This window comes from Rhincodon typus, chromosome 6 (assembly GCF_021869965.1).
Source record: "Rhincodon typus isolate 14 chromosome 6, sRhiTyp1.1, whole genome shotgun sequence".
Lineage (NCBI taxonomy): Eukaryota > Metazoa > Chordata > Chondrichthyes > Orectolobiformes > Rhincodontidae > Rhincodon > Rhincodon typus.
In genome coordinates this window covers 24585063-24610094 of record NC_063337.1, presented here as the reverse complement: position 1 = coordinate 24610094, position 25032 = coordinate 24585063, and the positions used below count along the sequence as shown (strand labels likewise).

At 40.2% G+C, this 25032-nt stretch overlaps 1 protein-coding gene across 2 annotated transcripts in view; it reads right to left on the bottom strand.

Annotated features, from left to right (window-relative positions):
• The window catches only part of lhfpl6 (LHFPL tetraspan subfamily member 6), a 167454-nt gene that overhangs the window by 44016 nt on the left and 98406 nt on the right, over positions 1–25032 (bottom strand). Inside the window, exon 3 of one of the 2 annotated variants that reach the window (XM_048598243.1) lies at positions 15359–15650. The exons of the other annotated variant lie outside the window; for it this stretch is intronic. The gene's annotated coding sequence lies outside the window, so the exon portion shown is untranslated. Of the gene's footprint in view, positions 1–15358; positions 15651–25032 lie in introns of those variants that run through there. 2 annotated transcript variants of the gene reach the window in all.

Sequence of the window (25032 nt, the reverse complement as noted above, 5' to 3'; positions counted from 1 at the left end):
GTCAGCCTTTCTGCTCCTATGATGCTGCTTAGCCTGCTGTGTTCATCCAGCTCTGCACCTTGTTGTCTCGGATTCTCCAGCAGTTCCTACTATCTCAGAAACCAGAATAGTGTCCCTTTTTGTCTTGTAAACCTTTATAATTCTGGCTTTAAAGTTACATTGATTAAACTCATGGATGAGGGAAAGTTTGCAATAGCAGTTTCTGGCTAATGATGGTCAATTAAATTGGATTAAGGATCCAATGGAAGGAATCTTATGGATACAAGGGAGGTCTCTGCCTGTAGCTACAAAGCTGATGAGAGCCCCACATTGCCTCTATTAGGGAAAGCCTGCCACATCTTGATCCATTCAGGAAATTGACAAGCAAGTGGTGAGTCTTCCCCATGATCAAGGAGTCCAGCAGCTGTGGTCCCTCTCACTGAAGGCTGCCAGACAGAGGCTAGTGGCTCTATTTAACTGCAGAGTTACAGGGAGGCAATATTGCTGCCTGTACTACACCCACTCAAAGTCTCTGATCATTGTTAGACCCCACGCCAAAGGTGATGGTGGGGAGTTGGCTCACAGTTTGGGAGGAGTCATGGAGGGTACTTGATAGCAAGGGCAGGGATTGGGTCTTAATGCAGTCTCTCCACCTTAGCCGATATCAGGTCCATCAATCAAGCACCAAGTACTTTTGACCAATGGACACCTCCCTGGATGCCCACAAGGAATCCCACATGGATCTGCTTGTTGTGTTTCTCATATGGTGAAGTTCCCACCCACTGTAGAGGTAATACCACAATTTACATCCACACGGCTTTCTGCCATGGGCTTAAACAGGGGGAAGGCAGGAGGTCCATTAATGGTCTTCCCAGCCACCAAACCCATCACAGAAGATACCAGATTCTGACCAATAGTAGGAGATGACCATCAAAATCAACGTCTATCTCTGGATCTACGTGATTGCTCGGGATCAGACTCCCTTCTTTGAATAAAATATGTTTGTAAGAGCTTGGTGTCCACTTAACATAATTAACTTCCTATTGTACAGCTATCCATCAAACTTAGTGATATCATGTATGCTCACCTCTTTCTCAACATTCTCAATTCTTTCTCAATTTTGCCCTGATTGTTAAAATAAGTGAAATGTTTGGTACAGATCTTTTCACACCATCTCTCATTATGTGAGATGCCATCACACCTAAGCCCAGTGCATGCTAAAGCCAATTGGGATCATAGTAGGTCAAAACTATGTTATTAGGCAGTATTTTCTTCACTACTTCAAATGCTTTCTGACATTCCACACATCACTCCAAAGCTGTTCCATCTTTTGAGTAGTCGACACAACAGATCAATAGTGAATGCTAAGTCAGGGATGAACTTAAAACAATACACAGCAATTTGTATGAATGTACTGTTTTTATCTTTGTTCTTGGATTTCTATGCTCATAAAATTCACTCAGCCTTCTCCTGCATGGGTGCATACCATTGCCATTGTATTGCGTGATCCAAGTACATTACAGTTGGCACCATGAAGCTATACTCGTGTTTTTTTTAGATTTGATGTTCAACTCATCAACCAGAGCTTTGTTCAAACTTATCTTTTACTTTTCTGTTGTCTGGAATGTGTGCAAGGCCAGTATTTGTTATCCATAGACAACCAAATTTGTTGTTCATTTCAGAGGGTCAACTGTATTGCTGTGGGTCTGAGTCAATGTTGACACAACAGGAAATAATTTGTCCAATCATAACATCATCTGGGATCATAACCATATTAGACAGTCTCAGTTTCCAAATGCCCCAGCTGGGTGTTATTTTAACACTTATGCATTCAATAAAATGGTTATTTTCCGAACCAATGGAAGGGGAATAATCAGGGAGGGTGTAAAAGGGGTGCCCAATCTTGTATTGCCATCACTTAGATTTAAAATGACCCCTACTGCATTTAAAAACAGTTGCCCTGTTACATAAAGATGACATTTTTATACTGCTAGCAATTAGCCATAGTCCATAAAGGACCATAGGAAGAACTATCAGCTAATTTGGGGATTGAACCTGTGCTGTTGGCGTCATTCTATGCCACAAACTAGCCACCTAAGCTAACTGACTCCCCACCCCCTTACTGCATTCTACAACAGAGGGTGCAGATAAGGCAAAATCAATTCCAAATTTAATGGGAACAAAGTATGAAGAAAGTTTACAAATGTAGACTACTGGTGTACAAGCAGACAGTTCATTACTATCCTCTCAAGGGTGTTTAGTGATGGGCAATAAATGCTGACCTAGCCTGCAATGCCAGCATCCTGTGAATAAATACAACAAAAGTTATTAATGAATGTTCAGAAAAATCAAAAAGGGTAACTGAGGTTTGGATAGACCCTTAGTATGATTTCAAAATAGGCCAGCAAAATTGAATCACAGGACACGTATTTAAACTATTGAAAAGTAAATTTAAAATAGGTATAATGGTAAAGTGTTTTCTTTTCCCCATGTTTGGAATAATCTGCCAGAGTATTTGGGATATAAACAAATATTAGAAATGTTCTAAATGTATTTGGTTGCCATGAGCAAGCTTTTAACTCAGTTAAAACTTTTTAACTAACACAGAACAAAAACGAGTAGGATTAGGATAAAGGATGAACAAGCTTTAATGGAACAATGGCCTTTTTATCATTTTACTTTTCTAATTATGTTACAATTTACCAGATATATTTTTAAAAAAATGATGCCCTGCCTTGCTAAAGAAGAAACTAAATGCAATATAAGTTCACCATGACTGTGACCAAATAATAACTATGACAATGCATACTCCTGACTTGAAAGAGTCAAGTCTGAGAAAAACAGAACTGACTCTGCAGATTGTCTCTTGCTGTTGTTGGTCAGATGTTTGAATTGTCTTTTATTTTCCAGAGTGAACATTAAGGTCATGGGAAATTATCCAACTCAATGCCAAAGGCAGTTTCCTGGAGTTTAGAGCCCAGGACTGCACCTCCTCAAGTTCTTCAGCAGGCTGATGAGCTGCATGTTGGATTTTGCAGAGTGGAAACAAGCCAACAAGAGGCAGATTAGCCAGTAGAAAGCCATAAATGGAGAAGTTATTTGTAAATTACTCTGCTGGCAAGCCACAGCTTTCCTTAACCCAACCACCATGTAAACAATAAGGTCCTACATCTACAGCTCCGGCTCTAACTAAGTAAAATGATGCTGAGCGTGTTGAACTGTGTTAAATGTACTGATGCATACAACACACTGACACTCCCGTTGACTGCATAATTTATTTCCCGCAATCTATCCTCCATTTATCAGGATTAAACACTAGGAAAGAGCCAATAAGTTTTGGTTGAAAAGAACATCCTCACTTTTTAGCAAAATACAGCTGTAAATTAAGTAACCAGGACAGCTTAAATTATGATACAATGAACAAAGAGAAGTGAACAAAAAAAATGACCATTGGTATGGATGAATGCACTCAGTACATTCATCTTTGCAAACTTAATTGTGCAGCTTTTCAAATCATTCATTTCTACAGCTCATTGTGTATTGTTTGGTGCATAGTGATGATGTTAATTGTTCTTCCTGTTAACACAACTATTCCAAAAATTTGCTTTCATGACTGCACTCAAAAATGTGAGTAATGTTGATGTCAAGGAAATCCCGCCCAGTTTATTTTACATTTCAGCACACTTTGAGGTTGCTGTCTGGATACTTGATCATCAACAGTTGAGGAAGGTTGAGAATACAGATGACAGATGCAAGCACATCTGTTAAGGCAAGTATGGAAATATTGATAATAAAGGGGCCTGTCTAAAAGAATTTAATGATTTTACTGTCTGCACTTTCTCTAATTAAGCCATTAAAAGGCAGATATCGAGAAAGTCAATTCCATGGGCTGTTTCTATGCTGCAGATGCACTGAGTTTAGCATGTGCCCTATTTGAATTGTTTGAGGATCGATTGCATTTGGTCCTCAGGTCTCATCAGTACACTCAGTATGAGTAGATGGAGCTGACTGTGTCTCCACAGGCAGTTCGCCATGCAAAGTGATCAATGTCAGGCCACTATGAAAATTCTTGCCTGTTTAGAGCCTGAAGAACTAATGCAATACGCACCAATTTCTACTCCTACACATGAGTTTTTACTGAGCACAGGACAGGCAACACAGACTAAGCTCAGCTTCCATGTTGCTGTCTCTGTATGGTGCCACAGGCAGATCTGAAAGTTTTCTTACCAGCTGTGATCAGTATGGTTTGTATGTATGGTTGTGTTGAAATATTACCTGAGCGTAAATATCCCAATTTAATTTTTTTCACCAGCACAACTTTTGTAACTTTTAAGATAAAGAAAGAAATACATTACCACAAACTTGCCTTGGATGTTCAAAATGCAACATCTTACTTGCTTGCCTCACACGCACAATCGCACACACACACAAAGATTAGGTACAGAATGAAGTGAATCCATACAAATACAATGTATGACTGTCTCGCTTTCTTTCAGAAACACAGACAATAGGAGCAAGTGTAGGTCATTCTGCCTTTTGAGCCTGATCCGACATCCAATATGATCATGTCTGATCATCCAACTCAGTACCTTGTTCTTACTTTCTCTCCATACCCTTTGATCCCTTTAGCCATATGAATTACATTTTTCACTTGGGGGATGTGCGTGTCACTGGGCAGTCAGTATTTATTCCTTGTCCTTGGTTGCCCTTGAGAAGGTGGTGGTGAACTGCCTTCTTGAACCTCTGCAGTCCATGTGCTGTAGGTAGACCCACAATGTCGATAAGGAGGGAATTCCAGAATTTTGACCCAGCAACAATGAAAGAATGTTGACCTGCTTGGAGCGGAATTCTCAGGTGGGGGTGTTCCCTTGTATCTGCTGCCCTTATCCTTCTAGATGGAAGTGGTCATGGGTTTGGTAGATGCTGTCTAAGGAACTTAAGCGAATTTCTGCAGTGCATCTTGTAGTTAGTATACACTGCTGCTACTGATCATTGGTGGTGAAGGGAGTGAATGCTTGTGGATGTGGTGCCAATCAAGTGGGCTGCTTTGTCCTGGATGGTGTCAAGCTTCTTGAGTGTTGTTGGGGCTGCACTCATTCAGGCAAGTGGTGAGTATTCCATCACACTCCTGACTTGCATCTTATAGGTTGTGGGCAGGCTTTGAGGAGTTAGGAGGTGAATTACTCACTGTAGTATTCCTAGTCTCTGGCCTGCTCTTGTAGTCACTGTATTTAAATGGCAAAATACATCATTGTTTCTCCAGGTCAAACAGCTGGAAGTCCCGCTGTAATGACATTGTGGTCTCCCTACAGCACATGGATTGCAGCGGTTCAAGAATGCAACTCACCACCATCTGCTGAAGCACAGCTAGAGATGGTCAATAAATGCTGACTAGTGACACCGACAACCCATGAATAAATTACAAAAAACCCAGTCTCAGCATTGAAGATTTTCCACAAGCATTTTCTCCAGGTCCTTGTGGTCTGTCATAGCATGTGAAAATGACATTGTGCGCCAGTATTCTTGATTCCTGTGCTTTGAGCACACTGAACGCTGGCAAGATATGAGCAATATGTGTGGTGCAGCAATGCAAGAAGCACTTGAAATAATTCACAGAGGCCGGTATCCCGTCAACAAGTCACCCTTTATTTAAACGTGCAGAGTCCTTGAAACTGATCCAGCTTCCTCAGAACCAGCTCTCAGAATGAACAGGATGTCTGACACTTCTGTTTTTCATCTGTCGGCCGGGGCTGCCCAATTGTACCACATTAACAGCCCCGATCAGGGAACTCATATTCTATGAGGTCCACCTGGCTGACCTTGGCACAATCACTACAGCGCTGTTATAGATGGAAGTTTTAGCTTCTGAAAATATTTGACCTGGATGAGATTCTCTGCAGCCCTACTGCTGATGCAGGTAGACATCGGCAACATGCAAAACGCTGCTGGAGCAAACTTTTCAGCTCCATTGAGTTTTGTCATTAAAATGGTTTAGGAATAAAAGTCATGTTATAATTCTAGTTGAGTAATTGTCAAAAATATGAATTAAAGTCACATCAAGGCCTTGCTGGTTCGGTGATTAGTTTTGAACAACTGCATAAGTTGTAAAATAATTTCAAAAGATCTAAGTTGCCATTTAACACACTTGTAATAATCAATCTTGAAATATCTACTGCATTATAATACATGTTCGAATTCATTAGCTGGAATGGGTTGGTATGCAGTGAGGACACAAAGAGCTAATTAGTTCCTATTTGAGACAAGTTACTGACTTGGCCAGTGCTTGCTTTAAAGAATTTAGTCAATGCCAGTTCACTGCACATTTCACAAAATCTAACCTAATTGACTTAAAAATAACTACTCTACTCAGTCAAGGATGTAGCAGTACGTCAAATGCTTGAATGTCAAAGTCCTGCCATTTTTGTGTGTCTAACAGATCCCCCTAATGTAAGCGATCTTTTCACATGACCAGAATACCGTTATTGTTTATCAGTTACTTCTGCTCCATGGATGCTGTAAAAAGTGGGCTAAAGTCTGGAAACAACAGTGTGTAATATAAACAAGGTGCTTACCCCACTTGCTGCAGTAGCATTAACCTGCTGCAGTGACCCACAGAAATGACCATCAGTAATGTTTCACAGCACAGACTACTGGTTTGTTTCAAATTAAGGCAAGCATCATATATGTTGGCAATGTGTTTCTCTCTCTTCGACACGGAGAAAGTTCCATACCAGAATCTTGAAAGTTTGACATTTTTGAACAACAGCACCCTCATCTCCCAGCCAATGCTCTATATTCCTCTTTGTGTTGTAAACACAATTCGATCATGGGGCAGGACAGATTCAGAGTCTGGAACCTGTGGCACCTCACAAGGATACAACACTGATACAATACACAATCTGCACATTGCAACCACTGTTGTGTAGCCCTTCAGTGAGGCCCCACACGCAAGCTAGTGGGAAGTTTGAGTTTTTGCTGTAAAACTTGTGGACGTGTTCTGGGTTCACTGCTCTTTCATAAGACCATTAGAAAGAGGAAGAGGAGTAGGTCATTCAGCCCCTCAAGCCTGTTCCTCATTCAATAGGGTAATTGCTGATCTGACATTCTTCATCTCCACCTTCCTGCTCTTTTCCCGTAACCCTTGACTCCCTGACTGATCAAGAATCAGTCTATCTCAGCCATAAATATACCCACTACAGGTCTCTGTGCAAAATGCTCTGAGAGACGAAATTCATCCTCGTCTCAGCCCTACAGTGATGCCCCATTATTCTGAGACTATGCCCTCTGGTCCTTGACTCTCCCATGAGAGAAAACATCCTCTTGGTATTTATCCCATCAAACCCCTTAAGAATTCTATTTCAGTTTCTCAATGTGTACAAAAGCTACAGAACTTAATAATGTAAATCCTTATAAAGGTCTACTGTTGGTGCTATGTAATCTTATCACTACAAACTGGACTGAAAGGCTTCAAATATGGTTCTGTTTTGTTTTTCCTTTCAAAATCTCAGTGAGCAGATGTCTTAAATACTTGTTCCCAGTGCTTTAAGTAACAATGCAATAGTTAGGTACAATTGTGGTGGTCAGCATGCACAAAAACTATCTATTTTTTGAAAATGCCCATTTCTGTTGGAGCATGGTTTCATGGGCACTGGGCATAAAATGGAATGCCTCTTTCAACTGACGACACTTCACACAGGAGACAAACTAATGAGTGTTGATGTGTTAGTTGTCTCAGCATTCCATCAGCAGACAGCAACAGATAACAGATAGTAATTAGGAACAGGAATTCTGCTCGATTTAATTCCACCTCCCTAGCTCAGGAGCACTGAGGCCAACTATGTGCCCTCAACACTGGCCTAATTCAAATCTACTAACTTGGAAGGGATTGCCTGAGGCTTGTGTGGCTGAGTGCCATACAACACTCTGCCTTTGTCTACTGAACTAACAAGGAAACCCAGTGGAACCATAACAAATTTGTTACTTTTGTGTGTAGATGAGTTACACAAGTAGAGGAAATGCAGTTTGCTTTTAGAGCACCCCAACTCACAACCACTCATTCAACAGAAAAACATTCTTACAAACATCAGAGTAAGGCATACGTCATTCCACACCCTTGAGTTCAATTCAATCGTGGATGATCTGCACCTTAACTCCATCTACTCAGTTTGGTTTTAGAGCCCTTAACACCTTTACTAACCGAAAATATGTCAATCTCTGCTTTGAAATGTTCAAATGATTTAGCTTTAGCAATTTTTCGTTGTTTACAATGCATCATTGATAATGATGCAATATTGATAAATGTTGTTGCAAGCACTGGCTAATTCCTAGTGTTTTAGTTATTGGTCTTAATATTTCAATGAGTTTTAATGAACAGCAAAAGACCAATACAATCAAAAACAGCACCTCTAAACACCTCGTCATAACTCATTTGCTCACTCTAACTATGTAGTGTTTGGAACGAGGTCAGCCAGGTGGATATCACAGACTATGAGTTCCCTGGTTGGGGGCTGTTGACTTGGTCCAATCAGGGAGTCCTGGCTGACTGACATAAACAGGAGTGTCAGGGATTCTGCCTACTTTAGGAGCTGGCTCTGTGCTAGTTGGGTCTGTGCCTTGTATTATGAAAGCGTAAATATAGGGTGACTTGGTGATGGCATACCAGCCTTCGAGGGGTTATTTCAAACAGCATCTAAAGAAAAATGTCCTGGTAACTTCCATGCTATTCTGGATATATTTATTCCATAATTCTATCTCATTTCTTTCATAACTTCCCAATTTATAGGTTACGTTCTTTTTTGTTTTGGCATAGATACCAACAGTAATTTATTACCAAGCTCAACTTCATCAATTGACTTCACTTATTTTTTTCTAATTGTTAAGCTCTTCTGTCTGCTGAGCAAATCCTGTTAACTACACTTATTTGCAGTACCACATGTTTTATACAGGAACAGATTAAACCAAATGAAGCTCATAATCCCAGCTAGACAATAGAACTGCACTAGTAGTATGTCAATGTCAGGTGAACAGGATATTGCTCGAAACCACATTACAATTATCAGCTCAAAGTAGGATTTTAACACAATTTGGAAACTGGCATTGATGTGTACAAAGCCTCAATTTAAAGATTTATTATATCTGAGACTCCTTTAAACTGACTCCAGTGGTTTCTGTGTTCTACACTTACACAGCAGCAAAGGGATGGAATACAATTTAAGAGAAAGGTCAATATTGCTACATTAATTATCAACTGCACACCTCTCATTTTATGATGTTAAATGCAGCCTGAGTTATTAATATGAATCCATGCATTTATGCCTCAGTGCCATCAACTTAGATGTCCTTGATTTTTACGCATTAAATGTCCAGACTTCATAAATCATTAGAAAGATTGGCAGCTTCAAAAGATTATTGCACTTATCATCTGAATTGACAATTAACTGACACTAGGTTTGCTTTAACCTTCAAAAGAATTTCTCATTGCCACACTATTTTATAAATTATTTCACAGATCTGTCCATCTTACAGATTTGTACATAACAGCAAATACCTGGTTCCAAGTCTAAAATCAGGAGTTCAACATTGTAAGTCTTGTTGAATCAATCAGCTGGACTGCTCCTGAGCATGAGCTTCCAGCAAGACACTGCTTGGAGGACTGTTCCCTTTGACAAATGTTAGTGAATAAAATCATCATGATTCTTAGCCTTGCGACTCATTAAGTTCTAGAGACAAAATCGTTTGAAAGCAACAATATTTGTCATAAGGAAAAGTAAGCATCACTCTTTACATCAGCTGAATTCTTGATTTCAGAGTCTGTGTTTCCAAATCAAAGGTTTATATTCTATATTGCTAAGTCACCAGGACACAGTTCCAGAAATGTTAGCAGACTTCTATGTATTTCTACAAGGGATTTTCTCCTCACTTAAGTTTGTCTACAATGGCACACATTATTCCTGACTTCACAGACATACAGCTTATTTCTTTCCACTTGATGCATCTCACAGCTATCATGATTAATATTGTATTAGATGGCTTTGTGGACAAACAAAAGCAGATGAAAACTTATGACTGATCAGTCTGGAATGCATGTGCTAATGGTCTGTGCCACCAGCCAGACCTCTGTATTTACTTTTCCTTCCAGTTTAAGGAACTGACACACGATACTGTTCCATAGATAATAACTACCTCAACTATGTGGCTAATTTTCCATCCAGATAGTGAGTTCCAGCAAGCAATTTGACATTGGAAGCTGTATTTGATCTAATTCTCATCCAGTGTACATAACAGGCCCACTTACAAGCAGAGTCACTGGCTAGTGATCAGGAGTGTGGCCTTAGCTGATTATTCCCATCCCTAACCCAAGAATCTGCTGGTGGCAGCTCTCATGATGCCATAGCCAACATTAACTAAGCCAACATGATACTGTCCCAGATCACATGCAGGACCACACTATGAGGAGTATTTGCCAACCAGGTCTTTGAGGTAGTTTTCATCTGTTGAAATGAAGCATTAACTAGGACATTTAGAGCACAAACAGGCCTGGTTATATGCTCCACACGAGCTTCCTCTCACCCTCCTTCATTGATCACTATTATCATAATTTTCTATCTGCCTGTCCTCTGTGCACTCGTATAGTTTCCCCTTAAAGACATTTGTTATTCACCTCAACCCCTCACTCTCTGACAAAGAAGATTTTGCTAAAGCCTTTACAGGTTTCATGAGTGAATATTTTATATTTATTAACCCAAGTTTGAATTACAGGAAATAACCTTTCTAGGTCTACCTTCAAACCCTTTCATAATTTTAAAGACACGTATTAGACAACTCATCTCTATTTCTGGAGAAAAGAGCCACATCCTGTACAGTCATTCCTAACAGTTAGAATCCCTCAGGTACACAGTACCACAGCATTTCATATAGTGATAATGCTTCATGTGCACTGCCACCTCTCAATTCATTATTCAAATTGCTTGAAAGAAAATTCCAGATCAACCTTTCCGGCTTACAAATTGGAAGAGAATGATTGCGAAGATGTATGCTGGACTCTGCACAACACAGCCTTTTCGTTCCAGTCTACTCTGGGAAACCTAACTCGAGATAAATATCTGAATGCTTTATCAAAATGGGTTTGACGTTTATTCTAAATGAGCTGAAGAATCTACTGCAATAGGAAAATGAAACATAAGCAGTGGGAACTGCACAGTGGACCCAGCACGAAATAACAACTGTAAATTACTGAACTGGCTTCCAGCACCAATAAACAGTTTATTAAAGTTCCACAGTTGGCTCACTCACTGCATTCTTTCATTCGCCTGTGGGACTAACGAGGGTGCTAATGTCAGTGTCAGGCTTAGTTTCCCAGAACTGAACACTAGCTCTCTGTATTGCTGTTACTGCCCAGTGGCCATTTAACTGAAAATTAATCAGTGAACGTTTGAAGAAAAATAAAACACTGGTAATAGGATGATGAATCAAATGGGGCAGAAGTCCACTCCAATACACTTTGTTCTTGATGAAATAACTAACCAAGGCAGACATAATGTCACACTGTGGCAGGATGATCAGAAGTTTTCATTTTTACTCTCCAGACTGCACAATCACTGCCTTGAAGCTTTTGTCCCACAAGAGCATGGGGCTTGATAAATGCAGCTCCTCATCTTCAATTTACAAAGATCAAAGAAGTATGCCAACCAGATGCATATGTTCAAAGTCATAAAGAGGATAAAAATGGATGACACAGTAGGGAAATGGCTTTTAAATTAAAACTAGTCAGGCAAGAACACTGGCTTGCAAAGACAGAAGTTGCCACTTGTAAATGGGATGTTTAAATATGCAAGATTGCAGCAGAGTCCATTTGATCCTCACAATGACAACATCCCGCATTCATACAGCACCCTCAGCATAATAAAACATTCTAAGTCACCTCATTATAAAACAACATTTGACACCAAGTCACTTAAGGAGATATTAGGCCAAATGACCAAAAGCCTGGTCAGAGAAGCAGTTTTTAGGGACCATCTTAAGGAAGGAAAATAGGTAGAGGAGGTGAGGTTTAGGGTGGGCATTTTTGAACTTAGAAGTTGCAGCTGAAGACATGGCCATTAATAGTGGAGTGATTAAAGTGTTGAATGACTGCAGAAGTAGGTTAGTGCAGATATTTTGGTGGGTTGTATGGCTGGAGTTACAGAGATGAGACAGGGAAAGGCCACAGTAAGAATTTACAAACAAGGGATGACAATTTGCATTGCAACATAAGGCATGAACACAGAGGTGACTGCTGAATGCGAATTGGTGCAAGTTAGGCCTCAACGAGCAGAGTTGTTAATAACCTCAAGTTCATGGAAGATGCTAGATACAGTGAAGTCAGCAGCATGATAGAATAATCCCATTCAGAGTTAACAAAGACATGGACTGGGGTTTCAGTTGCAGATGACTGTAGAGTTGGCAAGGTTATGGAGGTAAACATAGATGGTTATGCAGTGGGTTGTAAAAGCTAAATTAATTTAGAAAGCAAAAAGCAAAATTGTTAACTATAAAGGTTCTCAAGCTCAAAGGCATTTTTGAATTTACATAGAACAGTACAGCACAGTACAGGCCCTTCGCCCCACAATGTTGTGCCGACCTATTATCCTACTAAGATCATACTACCCTGCATACCCTACATTTTACTATCCTCCATGTGCCTACCCAAGAGTTGCTTAAAAGTCTCTAAAGTATCTGACACCACTACCACTGCCGGCAGCGCATTCCACACGCCCACCACTCTCTGTGTGAAGAACCTACCTCTGACATCTCCCCTATACCGTCCTCCAATCGCCTTAAAATTATGCCCCCCTCATAACAGTCATTTCCGTCCTCGGAAAAAGTCTCTGACTATCCATTCTATCTATGCCTCTCATCATCTTGTACACCTCTATCAAGTCACCTCTCATCCTTCTTCCCTCCAATGAAAAAAGCCCTAGCTTCCTCAACCTTTCCTCATAAGACCTGCCCTCCAGTCCAGGCAGCATCCTGGTAAATCTCCTCTGCACCCTCTCTAAAGCTACCACATCCTTCCTATAATGAGGCGACCAGAATTAAACACAATATTCCAAGTGTGGTCTAACCAGAGTTTTAGAGAGCTGCAGCATAACCTCGCGGCTCTTAAACTCAATTCCCCTGCCAATGAAAGCCAACGTACCATACGCCTTCTTTACAACCCTATCAACTTGGGTAGCAACTTTGAGGGATCTTTGGACGTGGACCCCAAGATCCCTCTGTTCCTCCACACTGCCGAGAATCCTGCCATTAACCCTGTAATTTTCTTTTAATGTCTACGCTCTGCTATTGGAATATCAGTGCTGAAAATATGAACTCCTTAAACCTAATGCATATCTTTAAAGGTGCTTTCTGATCAAATAATAATCACTTCATACTGATACATCGAGCATCCTTACCAACCTCAGAAAGAATGCTACGATTTCCTCTTACCAGCCAGTCGTGTCACACAATTCTCTTCACAGCACATATTTCATTTGGAGATTTTTCTGGCACTAGATCTCCAGTCTGAACACATCCTGCATCAATTTCAGCAAAAACACTTAATCAATTCATCAGCCCTTGCACAAATTAATGCCTTTGTAAGAGCATGCCCAATGTAGCATTTCCAATCCTTGATTTGGGCCAAGTTATCAATTGGGGCAGCAACAGGGAGTTCTACAAAGGACCATACCAATCCAGTACTGGAGGAGAAACACCAGTTGGATTCCTCATCCTGTTCATTATTCAATGACCCCTGCTGAAAGTTGATGTGGGTGATATACCAAAATACATCATACCTTGGCTTGTGTTACTGCTTCTCACAAGCAAATAAAAATAAACACATAGAAGAAGAAGTGAAAGGTATTTGCTTATAGTCAGGGAATATTTGGAATTTTAAATAAAATAAATTCCTGCCTCCTTATAGAATAAAAACCAATAACAGAGCTTAGAAAAAGGAACTGATACGAATAATGCAAGCATTAGATCTCTGAAGATTTAAAACAGTCATGTGACTTGAAGGGATTGGCAACAATGTAACAAAAATTTTCTGCTTTTATGCAAACAGAGATACACTAATAGCAGAAATCATGGCTTTGTAACATCTGTGGTATTAGCAGAGCAAATTTAATAGTTTCTTTTAGCTACAGGCAAATTAATGCTAATTTCTGCTGCTTTGGAAGAACAAGCAGTCAAAATATATGAGTCAATCAGTTAAACATGGTCAGCAGGGTTAGAATTTTGTGACACAATAGAGCAGGACCATGTCAAATTTTCCAGTACAAGAGAGTTGTGCAAATGAATGTTCTTATCGAATGGTGGATCAGCCAAGACACAATACTCGTTTTGCCTCTGTACTGGTTAAAGTCAGTCTTACAGGCCATGCACCATTTAAATTCTTAATATTTCTCACTTCTGGCATGGTGTCTGACTGTATACTTACTATGTTCCAACAAGGCCAGGATTAACTGCCAGGTCTGAAGAAGTGTTTGCTCTGCTTTCTTTCCACAGGCACTGCCAGACCTGCTGAGTTTTCCCAGCAATTTCTGTTTTTGTTTCTGATCACAGGAACACACTGGTACAAAACCTAAACATTAAATCAAATGCACTATTACCTGACAAAAGGACTGAACGTCAAACTCTTTCTACCACTTGGCACTGATTGGCATAGGGTGCCACTATGAAACAATGCATGAATCTGGTCTCCCTTCACTCCCTATCTGCAACCTCTCCATGTTGACTACAAGTCTCAGCAGAAAGAACTGGACTCTGGAAACACCCTGAAAGTAAAATTGTGACTGTTTCTCCAAGATATTGAAATTCCATTTTTCCCCTCAAACTTGTTTTCTCTTTGCTGGTCTACACAACATTTCAGCGCCCAGAAGGAGAGAACAATAAAACTTGCAAACGACAGATACTGGTCTGACTCATACTATATACCTCAGAACAGTATGAGTCTTGCTGTTTTTATAACTGGTGTTCCCCATGAGTGGTGGGGCAGGCAGGTTAAACCAGATCCTGGCCTCAGCCAAGGTTTTAGGGGAAGTGTGAGAGGAAAAGTACGACCTCTTGAACTTTCAGACACACCTTCTTCGATTGCGTGGCTGGTGAAGTCACTGCCATTGGGAAAGATGTTTGAGGTCTCTTGAACCCAAATCCTTTAATAAATCCTGACAACAAATGTGCAATACCCATAGCGCAATAAGTCTTCACTGAAACAAGTATGCAGTGTGAGCAATGTTGACTAGCTCTGGATTCAATTGGCACACACCCCTTCTCAGTACCTTGGCACAAATACCACGTCAAATTCAAAACATGTGTTGCTTCCCCCTCTCTGCCAATAAACAGACTGCTGGTACGAGTCTATTTTATAATATTCTTTATGGGATGTAGCCAGTATTTATTGCCCGTTCTAAATTGCTCCTCAGAAGATGGTGATGCTCTACCAGCTTGAAGTGCTGCAGTCTGTGTAGTACAGGTAGACCCACAAAATGAATAGCAAAGGAGTTTCAGGATTCTGACCCAGTGACAGTGAAGGAGCAGCGATATAGTTCGAAGACAGGATGCTGCATGTGTTTTGTATGAAGTACGCAGGATGTCCTAAGCATCTGCTGCCCTTTGTTATGAAGATTCATCACACATTCTTATTATTTAGGCTGTAAAATGGAAGAAAAATATATTTTAATTTTTCCATTCTATGAAGATCTAACCTGTTTTACAACCAGAAATCATTGAATTGAAAACAACATTTCCAAGAAGTCATGTGATTTCAGCTAAATGACCAGCAAGCCACTTGAGCAGATAATTGCTAAGGTGTTTGCTGATTTGAGTTTTAGGACCCAGGGAGACAGAGAGAGAAAGAGACAGAGAGAGATAGACAGATAAAGATGGGAGGAAGCAGCTTGTTCATTCAGATGGAGTAAGTCCAAAACAGCAGATGTTGTTAATAGCAGACCGTGAGCAGTCAGGGTTTAGGGAGATGTTCTGAGTGGCTTAGAACTCAGTGAGAAGAAAGCTCCAAAAGCAGAAAGCTATGGAGCTGTCATTTCTGCTTTTGGAGCTGTCAGAAAGGAAAATCTCCTTCATGGCTGTTAACAATATAAGAAATCATATTCGAAATAATTCACAAACTGAGTTAGCAGTATGTTTTGAGGGTCTTGAGAAGGGATACTGACTGAGGAAGAGATCATCAAGTGAATGTGCAGAACACCAATTATAGGTATGCCAGCTGAGCAAGAAGCTGTAGGATGGAGATAGGAGTGAGCCTTCACTGAGGTTTGAGGGTTTGATGGGGTAAAAGGGATGATTCTTTCCTTCTGATATTCATAGTAAGATCATTCCAATAGTTCTTGTAGAGTGTAATTTAGTTTGTGTTTTCCTTCAATGGTAGATTTTTATAATCTTTTGTTAAAAAGTACTTTGGCAGCCTCTTGTGAATGTGTTCAGTAACTAACCTCCATAATAAAAAAGATTAAAAAATATAACTTACTGTCTATTATGCCAGGTTTCACTTTGGATCTGGGATTTGGGATCTGGCTTGTCCAGTATCACTCAGCTGAGATCACAAACCTTGTCTTTCAAAGTAATAGTTTACAGGTTTGGATGTTATTTCAAGGAGTAGAATTCCTAGGATTTCATTAGATTTCCTTTTGGACTTGACCCTCAAGTTGCTGTTAGCTTTCTTCCATTAGAATTTCAGTCAGGATGGATCTGAAATTTGCAGCATATTGTCCTTCCAGTCGGGGTGAACAATCAGCCAGCATTCTCCAAAACCCTGGTGACTATCAATTCAACCTCCACTCTCTCCTGCACCAACCAAGATTTATGGTTCCATCATAGTATGGCATCCCAGCAATTATTTAGGAACATGATGTTTTGGGAAACACTGCATCAGAAAGCCATTAAACTTGAAGTGCAACATGTAATGCAACTGGATTTTGTTTTCACTGTTCCATAAGCATTTTTGTCAATTAGAGAACATTCTGATCATATCTGAATCTATTCGGTAGAGCAAGATTCTGGGGATTTTGGTCCTATTTAGTCAGTTCAGTCTTTTTAGCAGGTCACAAAGCACAACCCTACCAGACAGATTTATGGCCTGGGTGCTTCTCACTGGGCTGAGTCAAAGGATTGCATGGAAAAGTGAAAAGGATTAAAAAACAATTATGGTTGACTTATTGGAACTGGAAGCAGAGAGGCCAGGAACAAGCACATTAGAAATATTCAATTTGTTTTGGTTTGGTGCAAAAGGAATTGTAAGAAACATGAGCCTAGCCTTTGAATATCATAGTGTACAGTAACTGAGTATTGTAGTCAATACCCTGCATCATTTTAAACCTTCTATCACTGTAGGCAATCAAGCAATGTGAAAATTAATATCTACCTCGTGTTTGGAATGGTCACTTTAAAATAGTTGATCGTACAATGTACATATTAACTCATAAATGCAGAGAAAAAAATCAATACATTTTTGTCATTTTGACAAAGGAGTTGTACCTGGGGTTGTTTTCCATTTTCAGGCATTTTCCATTGATTTTTGTTTTAAAAACTCACATTGCAATGACCCAGAAGACGCAAAGCAAATAAGAGACCAGCATCCAACCTGGACCTCCAGTGTCTTTTCAGACTGCGATAGGCAGTTTGAAACCATGGAGGGAGATGAGGTTGATCTCCTCTGACTGGTTACACACCTGGATCTACATTATAATATCATCAGAACAAGGGCGCCAAGTGTGGCCATTTTAACGCAGGGTGCCAAATCAAGGGCCCTGAAAGTTTTCAATAAACATTTAACAACCTATATGGAGTTGATTTCCTCTTTGCGATTGTTAGTTTGAATTGGGTGATGTGTCAAGGAGATTTCCAAGCACCCGGAAGCAGTGATATTATTATGCAAGATAAGCAGCCAATTGCATTGAACAATTCTCATAGACAGCAAAGCAGGAAGTAAAATGCACTGACTTTTCTTTACTCAATTATATTTTGCAGAGGACAAAATAAATGTTCAGGACATACACATGGGATTAAGTTAAAAGGTAAAGTACCATAACAAACTTTAAAAAACATATCAAGTTGGAATTTATGGGGAGGCAGCTGGATGGAAGGAAAATTGGCTAAAACCTGATTCATTTTTAAAAGCCCACCCTGCACCCATAACATGCTGTGGGTGGAATAAATTACCTAAGAGAATTGATCTTCAGTCCTTTACCTGGGAGCAGGTTCAATTCTTGGGAGCTGCCTGCTAATCTTATTGACTGGCAGCTTCATCGTTCCCAACAGCACCAAAGGTCAGTCTTGGACACAGCTGGGAATGCCAAAAGAGGCCAAAGGAAGGATCCATCCAAGAGTATAGGTGCCAGGGTTTCAGGGTGGGCAGGCATCCTAGAAACCAGGTTGGGTTCGCATTACAGGAAAGATGTGGAAGCTTTGGAAAAAGTGCAGAGGAAATTTACCAGGATGTTGCCTGGAATGGAGGGAAGGTCTTATGAGGAAAGGTTGAGAGAGCGAGGGCTTTTCTCTTTAGAACGATGAAGGATGACGGGTGACTTGATAGAGGTGTACACAATGATCAGAGTGGACAGCCAGAGACTTTTTCCTCAGGTGGAGGTAGCTATTACGAGGGGGCATAGTTTTAAAGTGAGTGGAGGTAGATATAGGGGAGGCGTCAGAGGTAGGTTCTTTACTCAGAGAGTGGTTGGTACGTGGAATGCATTGCCGGAGAGGGTAGTGGAGTCGGCCTCATTAGGGGCATTTAAGCGGCTACTAGATAGGCATATGGATGATAGTACAATGTAGGGGTGGAGGTTAGATAGACTTTACTTTTAGGGTAAAAGATCGGCACAACATCATGGGCCAAAGGGCCTGTACTGTGCTGTACTGTTCTATGTTCTCTATGTTCTATGTTTGGGAAGTGGGGTTAGGTACTGGTAGCCAGTTGATGTGAATGGAAGGTGGGGCAGATACCCCAGTGACCACAGAGAACCTCCATGTGAGCTACCAACTTCCTTCCTTCCTGCTGCTTCTACATTTAAGAACGTCCTGACTACTCCCACCTTACCACTCATGGCAACAGCATGAAGTTTATTATTCAGGCCAATAGACTCACTAAACTGTCTAGATGACTTTTAATCCCTTATTTAAATATGCTGGGTGGTCAGCTGATTTCCACACTGAGCACATTATGGAGGTGAAACAAATACAGAAATTGCTGGAGAAAACCTTTGAATATAGGAGTTGGAAAGTCATGTTGAGGTTGTACAGGACATTGGTGAGGCCTCTTCTGGAGTACTGTGTTCAGTTCTGGATATTATTAAACTGGGCAGGCTCCAGAAGAGATTTATTAGGATGTTGCCAGGTATGGAAGGTTTGAGTTATAGAGAAAGGCTGGATAAGCTGGGACGCTTTTCACTGGAGCATAGGAGTTTGAGAGGCTACCTGATAGAATTTTATAAGATAATGAGAGGTATAGATAGAGTTAATGGTCATTGTCGTTTCCACAGAATGGGGGAGCTCAAGACTAGATGGCACATTTTTAAGATGAGAGGAGAGAGTTTTATAAAAGGCATGAGAGGCAAATATTTTACACAGGGGGTGGTTCGCATGTGGAATGAACTTCCTGAGGAAGTAGTGGATGTGGGTACAATTACAACATTTAAAAGACATTTGGATAAGTGTATGAATAGGAAAGGTTTGGAGGGATATTGGCCAGGACCAGGCAGGTGAGTTTAGTTTAGTTTGGGATTATGGTCAGCATGGACTTGTTGGATCAAAGGGTCTATTTTGGTGCTGTATGACTCTGAGAGAAAGCAGAGACAACATTTCAGCTTTAGCGGCCCTTCTAAGCCCATTACGATTATTTATTGTTTTTATTATGGGAGTGAGCTCGGGAATGGGTGGGAAGGTGTAGCGCTAACCACCTGATCTATTTCACATGCCCCCATCCTCTGTCAAAATCCCTGAGGCAGGGAGGTGCTATGGAGGGCATGTATAATCTAACCACACCTCATTCAGCATTGTGTGACTTTTCCCATGTCTTTAAACAAGGCTAACAGCATAAAATGGTCTGTTTTCATCAGTTCAGTGATTTATAAAAGAGATTGCATTTCCTGGGGTGTTCAATAGGATCCCTCTTGGGTAAATGCAGAATCACTATTAGCTACTTCTGGAGTTTCATTTTGTTGAACTCTGTTAACTGTGTATGTGCAGATTCCAGAATACACTGTCAATTTCAAAGGGGTAATGCAGTGAATGCTGACAATTTTGGAGTTATGACACCCACAAAATCCAGGCCTTTCATGAACCCGTTTGAAAAAACATAGCCACCAACATGTTTAAGGCAGTCTCAAACATAGAATAAAGGGAGAACTAGCCATTTGGATACAGAACTAGTTTGAAGGCAGATGACAGAGGGTAATGGTGGAGGGTTGCTTTTTAGACAGGAGGCCTGTGACCAGCAGTGTGCAGCAAGGATCAGTGCTGGGTCCACTGCTTTTCGTCATTTATATAAATGATTTGGATGTTAACATAGGCAGTATGGTTAGTAAGTTTGCAGATGACACCAAAATCGGAGGTGTAGTGGACAGCAAAGAAGGTTATCACGGACTGAAATGGGATCTTGATCAGAAGGGCCAATGGGCTGAGCAGTGGCAGATGGAGTTTAATTTAGATAACTGTGAGGTGCTGCATTTTGGAAAGACAAATCAGGCAGGATTTATATACTTAATGGTAAGGTCCTGGGGAGTGTTGCTGAACAAAGAGACCTTTGAGTACAGGTTCATAGTTCTTTGAAAGTGAAGTCACAAGTAGATAGGATAGTGAAGAAGGCGTTTGGTAGCTTGTCTTTATTGGTCAGTGCATTGAATATAGGAGTTGGGAGGTCATGTTGAGGCTGTACAGGATATTCATTAGGCCACTTTTGGAATACTGTGTGCAGTTCTGGTCTTCTTGCTAAAGAAAGGATGTTGTGAAACTCAAAAGGGTTCAGAAAAGATTTACAAAGATGTTGCCAGGTTTGGAGGGTTGAGCTATAGGGAAAGGCTGATTAGGCTGGGGCTGTTTTGTCTGTCGCGTTCAAGGCTGAGGAGTGACCTTATAGAGATTTATAAAATCATGAGGGGCATGGATATGGTAAATAGGCAAGGTCTTTTCTGCAGGGTGGGAAAGACCAAATTTAGAGAGTATAGGTTTAAGGTGAGAGGGGAAATATTTAAAAGGGGCCTAAGGGGCAACATTTTCATGCAAAGTGTGGTGCATGTACAGAATGAGCTGCCAGAAGAAATGGTGGAGGCTGGTACAATTACATTTAAAAGGCATCTGGATAGGTATATGAATAAGAAGGGTTTAGAGGGATATGGGCCAAATGCTGGCAAATGGGACCAGATTTATTTTGGATATCTGGTCTGCATGGACGAATTGGGCTGAAGGGTCTGTTTCTGTATTGTATATCTCTATGACTCTATGACAACATGCAAGCATTTTTAAAAGCTTACGCAACACTTGTTTTTCTCATTTTGTTTATAAGTGTATAGAAATTACAGTAATAGGAATTAATAACACTCACAACATGGTAATGCACTGAACACTTTTGTTTATCTAGCTAATGAATGTTATGTTTACATTACAGAACCACTTCAAATAAAATTTGTTTAGAAACAGAATTTAATTTGTGGTGCAATGGAATGTGACAGAGCCCAAACAAAGACCGCGTATGTACTGCTTGCATCCCTACTTCAGTGTTCCTGCCACTGGAGAAATTAAGAGAAAGCATCTGTAAGGCACAAAGAATTAACTTCACTTTAAGAGGGGCTACTGTCACTTTTACAATTCAGAATGATTTGGACTATCTGACAGTTCTCGGATCCCAGCAAAATGCACCTGATCTTTCAGTTGTACCAGCTAAATCCAATGGACACCTTCAGTATTTCTTGTTTGCAGCTCAGTACTAGACAGTGGAAACGTAGTTTAGTGACAATGAATTTTAAAAAATGATACATCAGTTCACTTCTACTAAGTACCCTAGTTATACTGTGGTTGGATTTGTTTGCTTTCTCCCCCAAATGAAAATTGTTACAATCTCCTAGGTGTTGCATTCAGATTAGCTGATTTTTAAGATCAGAAAACCTCAGCCTTAATGTACTACAAAAGAGATGCATATAGAGTAGGAAGGAGTGTGATACAATCGCTACCAAGTGCTGAGTTTGCTGAATATGGTTGTACAGCAGAATTCATTCTTTTATTATCCATTCATAGAATGTGAATGCTGCTGATTGGGCCTTCCCTAGTTGTCCTTGAGAAGATGATGGTGAGCTGCTTTCTTGAACTGCAAAGTCCACTTGGAGCAAGTAGACCAACAATGCCATTGAGGAGAAAATTCCAGGCCTTTGACTGGGCAACAATGAAGGAACAGCAATATATTTCTGAGTCAGGATGGTGAATGGCTTGCAAGAGATCTTGAAAGTGGTGGTGTTCCCAAGTATTTACTGCCCTTGACATTCTAGATGGTGTAGGTCCTGGGTTTGGAACATACTATCTAAGTAGTCTTGGTGAATTTCTGCAATGCATCTTATATAAGGTACACATTACTACTGCAGACGGTTGATAATACTACTTCCACTTTTCCCAGGCAAGGAAGAGCGCAAAAGCAATTGGTTAAGGCGTTTTATTCTCAGTGATGAACAGTGGTCCCAATTTTTTTTAAAAAGTACATGTATGGACTCCAGAATTCCATTTTTTATGATCAGAGCAGGAAATCATAACTTGGGAGGGAGTGTTGGTTGAAAAATCTGCATCACTTCCTGTGTTGTAGCTTCTGTATTTGTCCTAGGTGTGGTTTAATGTGCTGAGGACACGGTGGCTATGGAGCAAGACTGGTGACCCAGAATGTGAGCCTAAACTCCACAATGGTGTTGTGAAATTAAGTTCAATAAATTTGGTAAATGGTGACCTGATATCATAATGAAAATGACCGTGAAGGGTTATTGTTAATTACCCAACTGGTTCATGAATGCCCTTCAGAAAAAAAGAACTTGTTTCATCTAGCCAGAACCTATTCAGAATTCTAGTTCTACATATTATGGTATTACTTATGGCCTCCTGAAGTGGCCTAACAAGCCATCCTCTTGTAAAAAGTGAAAGCTACAAAATCTGTATGTTCTACCAGTGCCTTTGCAGGGCAACTTGAGATGACATGAACTTTCGTCCTGTCAAAATCATCTGAGAATGAAGCAAAAACACTCACACCTTTAATAAGGAATGGAATTTGAATGGGCTATGATGCCCCCAACAGTCAAACAGCCTATTGATGCTCACTATCAAGGCTCAAACTGGAAAATGGTTCTTTGAATCTGGTAACAGTAGACTGCCTACTCCCATGGAACTGCAGCCAAGCATTTGTTAGGACTTTCAGAAAGAAAAGAAGGGTAATGGAGAGAAATACCAAGGATCGGGAAGAGCAATCATGAGAGATTATTTCAGCAAGACTATAATCGCATCACAAATACTTTCGTACTATAAGATTTTATTTCTTACGGCTTGGCTCATGCAATACCAAAAAAACTTTTAAATAAACGCCTGACCCTTTTGACTTTTCTCAGTACTCTATCAAATGCTGCCAGTTTGATTCAGAAAGCAGAAGCTTTGTTCTGTTTCTGAGTTTGTAAATCATTTCATTCAACTAATAGTCTATTCACTAAGATCCCCAGAACAGCTCAATCTCATCAATTATCTAATCATTACAAATTTCAATTCCTGTTCAATCATATTTTTCAGATGATACAAAGGAGCATTTTGCCTTGATGCACAGACTCAGATTCGATCCAGTTCCCCAGGGATCTGGATTTATATCTGTCTTTGTTGTAATTCATTAATTGGGAGGTTCAAACAAGATTTTATCCAAGTTATTAGGCACAGATCAATCTGCGGCTCTTAAAATAATAGGCTGTATGTGCACCAGTCCAGGTTTCTCTATAACCCGAGTTACTAGACACAGCCACGTTTTCCAGAAATCATGAAGGCATTTTTGGATGTGCTTTATAATTCTTCAGAGGATAAATAAAACCCTGTGGTGAGCAGTCCTACCTCTAAGTTCACCAAAGGTCTAATATATTACTGACCTGTGAAGGAACAGATAAATCTGCTGTGACATTGCCGTCTCAATTCATTAAATATTTAACAGACAATGGCCTTTATGAGAAAGTTGAAAGAACTGAAAGAAGATATTGTGTGAAATGAATTCATGACTTCTGTCAGCATCAGCTGATTTAAGATACAGTCTGGAATTTCTGCCCTGGAACAAGGTTCACTACTTCAACCACCAATTTTCACAAACAGAAACTAAAAGATGGTTAAACAGTGCTGGAACCTTTTGTTTTTATATTTTATGTAACATTAAAGTGATGCATATGCTGCCACATTGGTTTCAGTAAGACATTGCCATCGAAGTGCACAGCATTAGATGTCCAAACCCACTATGTCATTGGATAAAAGTATAGTTCATAGCAACAATGAAATTAAATAAATATTCAGTCAGCCATTCATAGTATTTAATTCTTTTAATAAGCAAGAAAACCCGAAGAAAAATATCTCCAGCATCATTACATTTTGCCAGTCATTAAAATTGAGTCTTTTTCAGTTGGGCATTTTCACCATTCATTTTTCTTTGTTCCTTCTGTATCTAATTTTAATCTTTTGATGTTATGATCACTATTGCTTAAATATTCTCCAATTGAGAAACAGCTACTTGCCCTACTTAATTTCTCAAGCTAGATCCAGCACATTTTCATACTTCGTTTTACTGGCAGTATACTAAGTAAGAAAGTTCTCCTGTAAACATTTTTAGAGATAACAAGAACTGCCGATGCTGGAGTCAGATCTAACACAGTGTGGAGCTGGAGGAACACAGCAGGCCAGGCAGCATCAGAGGAGCAGGAAAGCTGACTTTTCAGATTGGGAACCTCCTTCAGAAAATTTTTTGATTTTTTGAAGTAGGGTCCCAACCCGAAACGTCTACTTTCCTGCTCCTCTGATGCTGCCTGGCCTGCT